Raw genomic sequence first — 9,085 nt, forward strand, 5'->3', positions numbered from 1 at the left:
AAAGTTATTGAATTTTACTACATTCACCTCACGCTGGTTTCCTATCAAACAGAATATCAGTGAAACACCTCTGCTGAGCTCCCTACATGAAATTGTCCTTTTGTACGTCTCATAATCGGCTGCGATGTGGCCAAGCATCTGGCGGTGACAAGCAGACGTCTTTGATTTATTGGCTAATATCACCACTTGTTAGTGGATGGTTGAGCAGGAGACTAAAAGAGCATAAAATCAGAGAGAATAAATTATGAAGGCACCGAACTGTGCCATTATAAACCCTTCCTTGTCACAGCTGTGACATCTCATAGGAAATGGAGGGTGACAGCAGCGTTCATTCTTCAAAGGGCCAATACCTTCTACTTGTGATCCTGACCATAAATAAATAAATAAAGCAAACAAACCACATAAGCAAGTCGGAACTCAAATAAGAAATGCCTTTAATAGAGCACTTGGGTTCGAGTTTTCTTCTTCTACTCTTGAAAGTAGTACAGAACAAAGCCGACTTCGATTAGAAGCATGCATTAGGAGAACTCCAGGATATTAAGTACATCTGTCCCGCATGCTAGAACCTGAAAAACTCCGGAGGTTGACTTACCTCACAGTGCTTTTCCCTTTAGTCTCCCTAAGAAGCATACTCTTATTCAAATTGGTTACCCAAATAGTTTTTTAGTAAGTCAGTTCAGCCAATCCATGCATATTGCAAATCTCTGCCTAGCAAGTGACTTTAAGGCTACCTACCTGCAGATAGTATCTGGTAAAACAATGCTCCAGAATAATTTAAGATTTGAATTGGCTTTTTAAATTAGCATAATCTGTTAAAGTAATCAAAGCACATCTGAGAATAAAAATTTGTTAAAAATGCATAGTAGTAATAAAATAACTATGCAACAGTGGAGAAGACATACATCTTGGAACTTGGGCTTAGATTTTCATCCTTTGATATATTACCACAGTTAAAAATATAATGAAGTTACTTTAAAATGTAACATTTACTTTATTCTATATTGACATTTTAATATCTTATGAATTCCTGAATTTAGGTAAGATTACATCAAAGAAAAGGCAAAGTAAATAAGCATATCCTTCACTTTCATAGACAGCTACATACTGTCATTAATTTATTTGCAAGTCATGAAAGGATGACTGTGAGTTCAATCTTATGCATATCATTTACACAGAGATGACAATGGAAGGGCATTGTAATGTGAGGTTTAGCATTATTAAACAGTGTGTCCAGAAAAATCAAAGAAAAAATATATTTTACATTAAATGTTTTTAATACCAAAATAATAATTAATAATAATAAAAATACCTAAAGTGGGAAGGGAGAAATGTTTGGAGGTGATGGATATTTTTATGGCATAGGTTGTGGTGATGGTTTCATGAATGTATACTTCTCTCGATTTTCATCAAGTTGCATTCATACATACCTTATGTTAGACCTTAATAAAGTGATTTTTAAAAACAAGTGTAGATAGGGGCACCTGGGTAGCTCAGTTGGTTGAACGTCCAACTCTTGATTTCAACTCAGGTCATGGTCTCACAGTCCGTGAGATTGAGCCCTGCATAAAGCTCTGCACTGTCAGCAGTGTGAAGCCTGCTTGGGATTCTCTCTCTTCTTCTCTCTCTGCCCCTCCCCCATCCTCTCCCTCCCTCTCTCTCTCTCTGTGTCTCTCTCTCAAAATAAATAAATACACCTTTTAAAAATATCAGTGTTGATAGAGAAATAATGCTTCAGTAGAATAGTGGGAGACACAGCTAAAGAGAGATGTTGAGGCCATGTTATATATCAAAGGATCTATCATGAAGTCTATTAAGTCATCTATTAATTTATAGTCTCCCTTATTTTATAAAGGCTTTATTACTAATTACAAAGACATAAAATACAGCAAAATACAATATGTCAAAAGTAGGTTTAAGAATAAAAATACATATAAATTTAAAAATGAATTTAAGAATAAAGCTAATACTGAACTATAAACCATAAAAGCCTCTTTAGTATTCTAAATATGGTTCAAAATCTTTGGCCAAAGCTTTTTATCAACTATAATAAAAAGAGAAATTGGATCATTTATAATGAGGCATCCTAAACATTGCAATAGAAAAGAAGAATTACTTTTGCAGGATAATTTTTATATTCATTTATAATATTTTCTTATTATATCATTTTAAAGTATTGAATTGAGACCAAGCAATTCCATGGGAGTAGGTGACTAAAATATTGACTAGATATGTGGAATAAATGATTGTATTGCTATAGTCATTCCCATTTCTTTGACTAGAGCCACAGTTTACTTCCAAGTAAACTTCCTTCAAAATATTTCTGCAATTTGTTTAACCATAAAAAATATCTGCCTATTTTAAAAATTTATTGTTGACATTTGTGCAGTCACATGAATGGGTTTTTGCTCAAGTTGGAGAATACATTTGATACATAATGACACATGTAGTAATGTGTATACAGTCATGTGGGATATGAAAAACTCACTGTGGTGTGTACTGATGGATCCTTGTAAAAATGGTTATCTTACATAGAAGCTGAAACTGAGGTTAAGTGAAAGGTTTCTGTAACCTCTGATTAAGAGGAAAGTGTCCCTTAAAATCCTAGAGTTAAAAACACCAAGAAATTGCATCTGAAGCACAAGATGATAGACTCTATACATAATTATGGGCTATAACTACCTCTCCAGTGAGTTTCAGACATGATGTTTAAGATTATATTTCTGCTTTGTAGTGATTCTCTTTCGCCTCTTTTAGAATCTAGATTAATTATTGACTTCATGTATGTAATTTTAACTGTAAATTAAATCTTATCTTGGAGCAAAATCCTGAATTATATGTGTGATGGTATATCTATCTATCTATCTATCTATAGGTATATATATATATATGATATATATATATCATATATGATATATGATATGATATGATCATATCATATCATATCATATATGATATGATCATATCATATCAGATCAGATCATATATGATATATGATATATATATCATATATATATATGATCACTCTACCAGGTTATAAACAATTTTACTCAGTCATTTCATCTTCAGTAAAGCAGCTAATTTAAAAAAAATATATACATTTACATATAAACAGGCACATAAACCTGCACATTTAACACATTCCAATGAGCAAATTATAAATTTTACAATTTTTATATAATTTGTGCACAATACACATTTATAAATATTAGCATTTTCTGAGTAGATACTACATTTTGGCTTTACATCCTTGAATACTAAGTGGTCAATATGTATTATTTTAATTAGTCTTCAAAAAGTATCTGAAAGGTAGGCATCATTATTCTAGAAGTTCAGAAGTATGAAATATACAGCTAATAAGTGGAAGAGCTCAGACTCAAAATTGGTTCTCTTAAATTGAAAGTCTGATTTTTTAAGCAGATCATTCTTTTTTCATTAATAAGTTGAATAATGAAGGATGCTAAAGGGCTATAATGTTATTTTTTTTAATCTAACTGTAAAGAAGGATTGAATGACACAGTTGTAAAATTTTGTGTCTTAAATTGAGCTGGGACTCCCTGCCAAATACCATTTTATGATCTGTTGAAATGTTGCTAGTTTTCAAGGTGTTCACCTTTTCCCTTAAACCTTTTGTTTTGGTTTCTCAATTATATGGAAAATGTATATGGATATTTTTTGTATTGGGCATTATCCAATATTTAATAAAATATATGGATGTTTAGTTCCTTTACGTGAGAAGGAACAATCTTGTCTATAAATGTATTTCAACAATCCAGAGGGCATTCTCAACATTTTCACATATAATGATAAAGTGTCAAAAATATACTTTCAAATAACCTGATTCTTTGCATTATAGAATGCAGCAGTAATAGTGTGGATATCTTTTCTATTGGGCTTAATTTCTTTGGTTTGAGTAACACTGCAATTAAAACATTACTGAGGTGAATTCTCAATGGCTCAACACTAGACACTTCTTACACACTTGAGTGGGTACAAGTGTAGCCATGGGCAGCCACGTGTGGTAAATCTGTCAGAACTAACAGCAGGGGCTCTGATAAGAGTCCTCCATCAGTAAGCCTACTTGATAGCTCAAGGTCTTTGAATTGTTATCATAACCGGCACCTAATAGTGAGACCAGTATTAAGGTCTGTTCATATTTCCTCAGTGTGTTTTTGAACTTTCCACCGGTTTATTCTGTCTTGGTTATTTAAGATGATGTTGTAGTTTTAACCTAACAATAGCCGTTGTCGGGACTTAAATACTTTTTCCTCCTTGATAGGAGAGAAAATGTAGTATATGAAGGATGATAGAAGAAACTATTTTCTAAACAGAATAGCATGTTTTATGAGGATTAAAAAAAGAAAACAATTATATGGACATGGAGGAAGGCACTTGTTGGGATGAGCACTAGGTGTTGTATGTAAGCCAATTTGACAATAAATTGTATTCATTAAAAAAAAAAACGATTAGCAGACTTCACTGGATTCCCATTCATATTGAGTAACCATAACACAGAAGCTCAAAGCAAATAAATTACAATTTCCTTTTGCCAGGTTTCTCCAATCTCTACTTGAACTACTCTACTAATCTTATGCTATTTAATTTCACAATCTGTGTGTGTGTGTGTGTGTGTGTGTGTGTGTGTGTGTGTGTGTTTGGGTAATTTTATTGGAGTATCTCATTTAGTAATTTTGCCACATGAGTAATTATGTCAGGAATTACAAATGCAAAAGCCATCAGGGACCAGGAAGGTGAAGTAAATGAGTAAAAAACAGGTGAAGTGTTAGTAAAGCAACAGGGCAAGCTCAAAATTAAGTGGCAACAGATACAAAGCTCCAGCATTGGGATGTAATAGGGAGTGGTGGAGTCTGTGGAGGATTGAACACATGCTCTACTCAAAGTGGTCCTGTGTTACTCACCTCTGACCATTTGCAGCTATATGACAATGCATGCTCAGATTAGCCAGATCTCATGTTATTTATAGAGAATTTGGAAATCCAGATTTATATTTGAAATTTCACTTTTTTTTCTGTGTCGGAATATAATTCACAGCATAGAACAAGCATAACCACTGGTTGGTGAACTCAGGTCAGTTCTCAGGTTATTGGTCTATAAATTCTGAGCATTTCATATATTTGAGGGGTGATTCTAAAATTGATAGAATAATGAGAAAAACACTTCAAAAGAATCTAGGAAATAGTTTTCTACCATTACTGACAACATCTTAGCTGATTAATGTTAAACATAACATGAAAAATGTGTAACAAAATACTATTTCAAGAATGCTCCAACCTGTGGGAAGGAAAGAATATATAAAAGACATGAAGAAATATTTGAAGGTGATGAATATATTCATTACAATTATATGTAATTGTATATATTCGTTGATTGTGGTGATATGTCAAAGGTTATTAAATGGTAAAAGTTAAATATGTGTGGCTTATTTTTGTTACTTTTACCTCAATCTGTTAAAAAAAAACAGTAGTACTCACTTTTTAAATGAATCCAAAATAATATAAATACCACACCATTTTTTTAATTGTGAGAAAATTTACATTCACTGATATGCATAGACTTTAACTGTATAGTTTGATGAGTTTTCACAGATGTTCACATCAATATAACCAACACCCCAATCAAGATAAAGAATGTATCCATCAACTGAAAAATTTTCCTTATACTTTCCAGTCAAACCCAACCCACCATAGGCAGACACTGGTTTGATTTCTATCACCTCAGACTAGTTTTGCCTATAATAGTGTATCATATAAATGGGCTCATTGGTATGTGTTCTTTTATATCTGGCTCTTTTCACTTGACAATGTTTGTGAGATCTATCAAGTCTGCTATGTACATGAGTGGTTCATTCACTTTATTGCTGAGTATAGTTCTCTATCATTTGTTCATGCATTCACCTGTTGATGGACATCTGGGCTGTTTCCAGTTTTTTGGCTATTATGAATAAAGCTACTATGAGCACTCTTATACAAACAAGCAAAATGAAACAAGATAAGACATATACAAAAACAAAGAATATTCCAGCCTGGGTTATGTCTTCATGTAATGACCAGAGTTCATCAATATATTTTATATTATATTTGTTCTTCCAGGCAAAAATGAACATAATTTGGGGCCCCTGGGTGGCTCAGTCGGTTAAATATCTGACTCTTGAGTTCACCTCAGGTTATGATCTCATGGTTTGAGAGATCAATGCCCCACATCTGGATTGGGATTCTCTCTCTTTCCCTCTATCTCTGCTCCCCCACTCCCTGCTCACATACCCACTCTCTCAAAATAAATAATAAACTAAACTAAACTAAGCATAACTAATTGAATAGGGAGTCAGGGGAAGGATTTGGGGGATAGAACAACTATACTGCGATTTTAGATCTATCATTGGTTAGTTGTCTAACATTGCACAAGTCAACTTAACCTTTCCAGACATAACATTTTTGTTGTCATTATTGTGCAGTGTTGGATTAGGTTGGTTGTTTGGTAAAAGTAGTATGTTACACAATATGGATTATGGAGCCTTTCAAAAAAGTAAAATGTTAAAACTATAGGTAATATGATGAGAAAATCATTTGGAAAACTGTGTGACCTTCACAATCCACTTACTGTTTGTGAAATGTTTTAGATTGAGAGGTTTGAGTTAAAACTCTCAAAGCTCTGGTATAGTGACCTTATTAATTTAATAGCAGTAAATCGGGATGTTATATCACTTTGGAGTCATAATGAAAAAAGAAGTTTCACAGTTGAAATCTGCAATAACATAATTTCACTTGTGTTTTCACTATGCATAGCATTATTTGGTTTTCCTCTTCAGAATGTGGTATGGGCAATGCATAGTAGATGGAGTGTCTCCAGTTTTAATCACTTCACTTTTCATTTGAAAAGTAATTCATCATGAGAAGTCAGTGGGGTATAGAGAGCACTAATTGCAGCAAAATATCAAGGACAGTTTTCCTCTGTCTTAATTAAACATTAATGAGTAAACTTATTTGCAAATGCATGCTGCAGGGATGGACTTGTCTATCTACGTTTGGTAAATACTGACACTGGGTGTCAAAATAAAGCACGTTAATTGATTTATACAGGAATAGTTTAAAAAGATTGCACCTGGCTTGACATTTTTCTAGGTTTTTATAGAGTAGTTTCTGATAAATTATTTATAAAGAAACTTTTCTTGACCTATCCTAATTACAGAAGTGATTGTTTCCAAACTAATCAATTCCGTATAAATTTGACTTATCAACTTAAGGAATTCTGTTGTAGATGATGAGGAATCAAGTTTCTTTATATCTTCATGAGTAATATGTGGGCAAGTCACTTTTTCCTTTATTATTTGCAATATTTTAAAAGATTTTATATATTTTAGTTGCTTTAATTAATAATGTTTATGAATGGATTCAAGTTTTTAAAATACATTTGTTAATCTAAATACTTAACTTGAACTATAATCCAAAAAAACATTAAACAAAATGAAAAGCCTAAGGAGTGCATTTAGCTCAAGCTTAAAATCTTAAAATAATATTTTTTAACCTTTCCTTTGAAATTTTAAAGTACATATGGTAAGTGAGTATGCTAAGTAAAGTCATAAAATAAAACATTTGGCCTTTATATTAAGTTACTCTGTAGATATCAAAAGAATTTCCCAAAATAATATTTAGTTAGTTGATAGGTAATTTTTGACCAGATTTCCTCATACTAATTTCTTTTTTTTTTTAATTTTTTTTAATGTTTATTTTTTTAAGAGAGAGAGAGACAGAGTGTGAGTGGGCGAGGGGCAGAGAGAGAGAGGGAGACACAGAATCCAAAGCAGGTTCCAGGCTCTGAGCTGTCAGCACGGAGCCCCACATGGGACTTGAACTCACGGAACCATGAGATAATGACCAGAGCAGAGTTGGATGCTTAACTGACTGAGCCACCCAGGTGCCCCTCCTCATACTCATTTCTGAATGATTCCCTAGCAATGTTTATTTTGAAAGGTATAGTGAAGTAATAGTTTTGAAACCTCAAAAATTATAGTTGATATTTAAAATAACCATACTTTACATCAAGTACTTCTAATTTCTTACATCAGAAGAGAAGTTACCAATAATTGAGTTCAAACCTTACGACAACATTTTCTGTAGATCAGTGTAGCAAGAGTGCAATTTTCAGAAAATGGCAAGAACACTGTGAATACTGTTTTAAAATATTAGTATGATAGTATTTTTTAAAAGGAGAGAGAAAAAAAAATCATCTGTGTCTTAGAATAGCTTATACACTCTTCAATTTACTCTGTTTTCAGATAGTAATGTTAAATTTCTCTCTAGATTCTCTTGGAACTCGCAGTTTCCCAAAACATATGGCTTGATGCAGATGAAATTGGCTTATGGTAAATAATGGAAACACACTTCACATTTTTCCACCTGTGAAACTACTGAAGTGTTATGGTGTACATTTTTAAGGTTATTAGAACCAGGTTTTCAGTGGGTATAATTTTCAAGAGTCCTTTTGTACTTCTAGACAACTTTATTGCCACATTTGAAAATAATAAAATGACCCTTACCTTCATCCTCTAAAGCTCAGACTTGAGAAGAATTTCATTTTCAACTTGAGATTAAAATGAATGTAAGACGGGGCACCTGGGTGGCTCAGTTGGTTAAGCGTCCGACTTCAGCTCAGGTCATGATCTCACGGTCCGTGAGTTTGAGCCCTGCATTGGGCTCTGGGCTGATGGCTCAGAGCCTGGAGCCTGTTTCCAATTCTGTGTCTCCCTCGCTCTCTGCCCCTCCCCTGTTCAAGCTCTGTCTCTCTCTGTCTCAAAAATAAATAAACGTTAAAAAAAATAAAAATAAAATGAATGTAAGAGACTTTAATATGTGTTTTAAATTTTTTTTTTGGAGGAGGAATTCCTTTTTTAAAAATGTAAAGTAAATACAGCATACTCTCCCCTTCACTTTCTGGAAATCATAAAAAGTAGAAAAATTAATAGAATCTAACAGCAAATTCATCTTTGACAGAAATTAAGAAATCCCTGGAAGCACAAAATAGAAAATAGGAGTTGTGTCTTCCAAAATCAATGATGAATAATGATGTTTGG

Source organism: Panthera pardus, unplaced genomic scaffold (genome assembly GCF_024362965.1).
Source record: "Panthera pardus isolate Hobbes unplaced genomic scaffold, ASM2436296v1 HiC_scaffold_2, whole genome shotgun sequence".
Taxonomy (NCBI): Eukaryota; Metazoa; Chordata; class Mammalia; order Carnivora; family Felidae; genus Panthera; species Panthera pardus.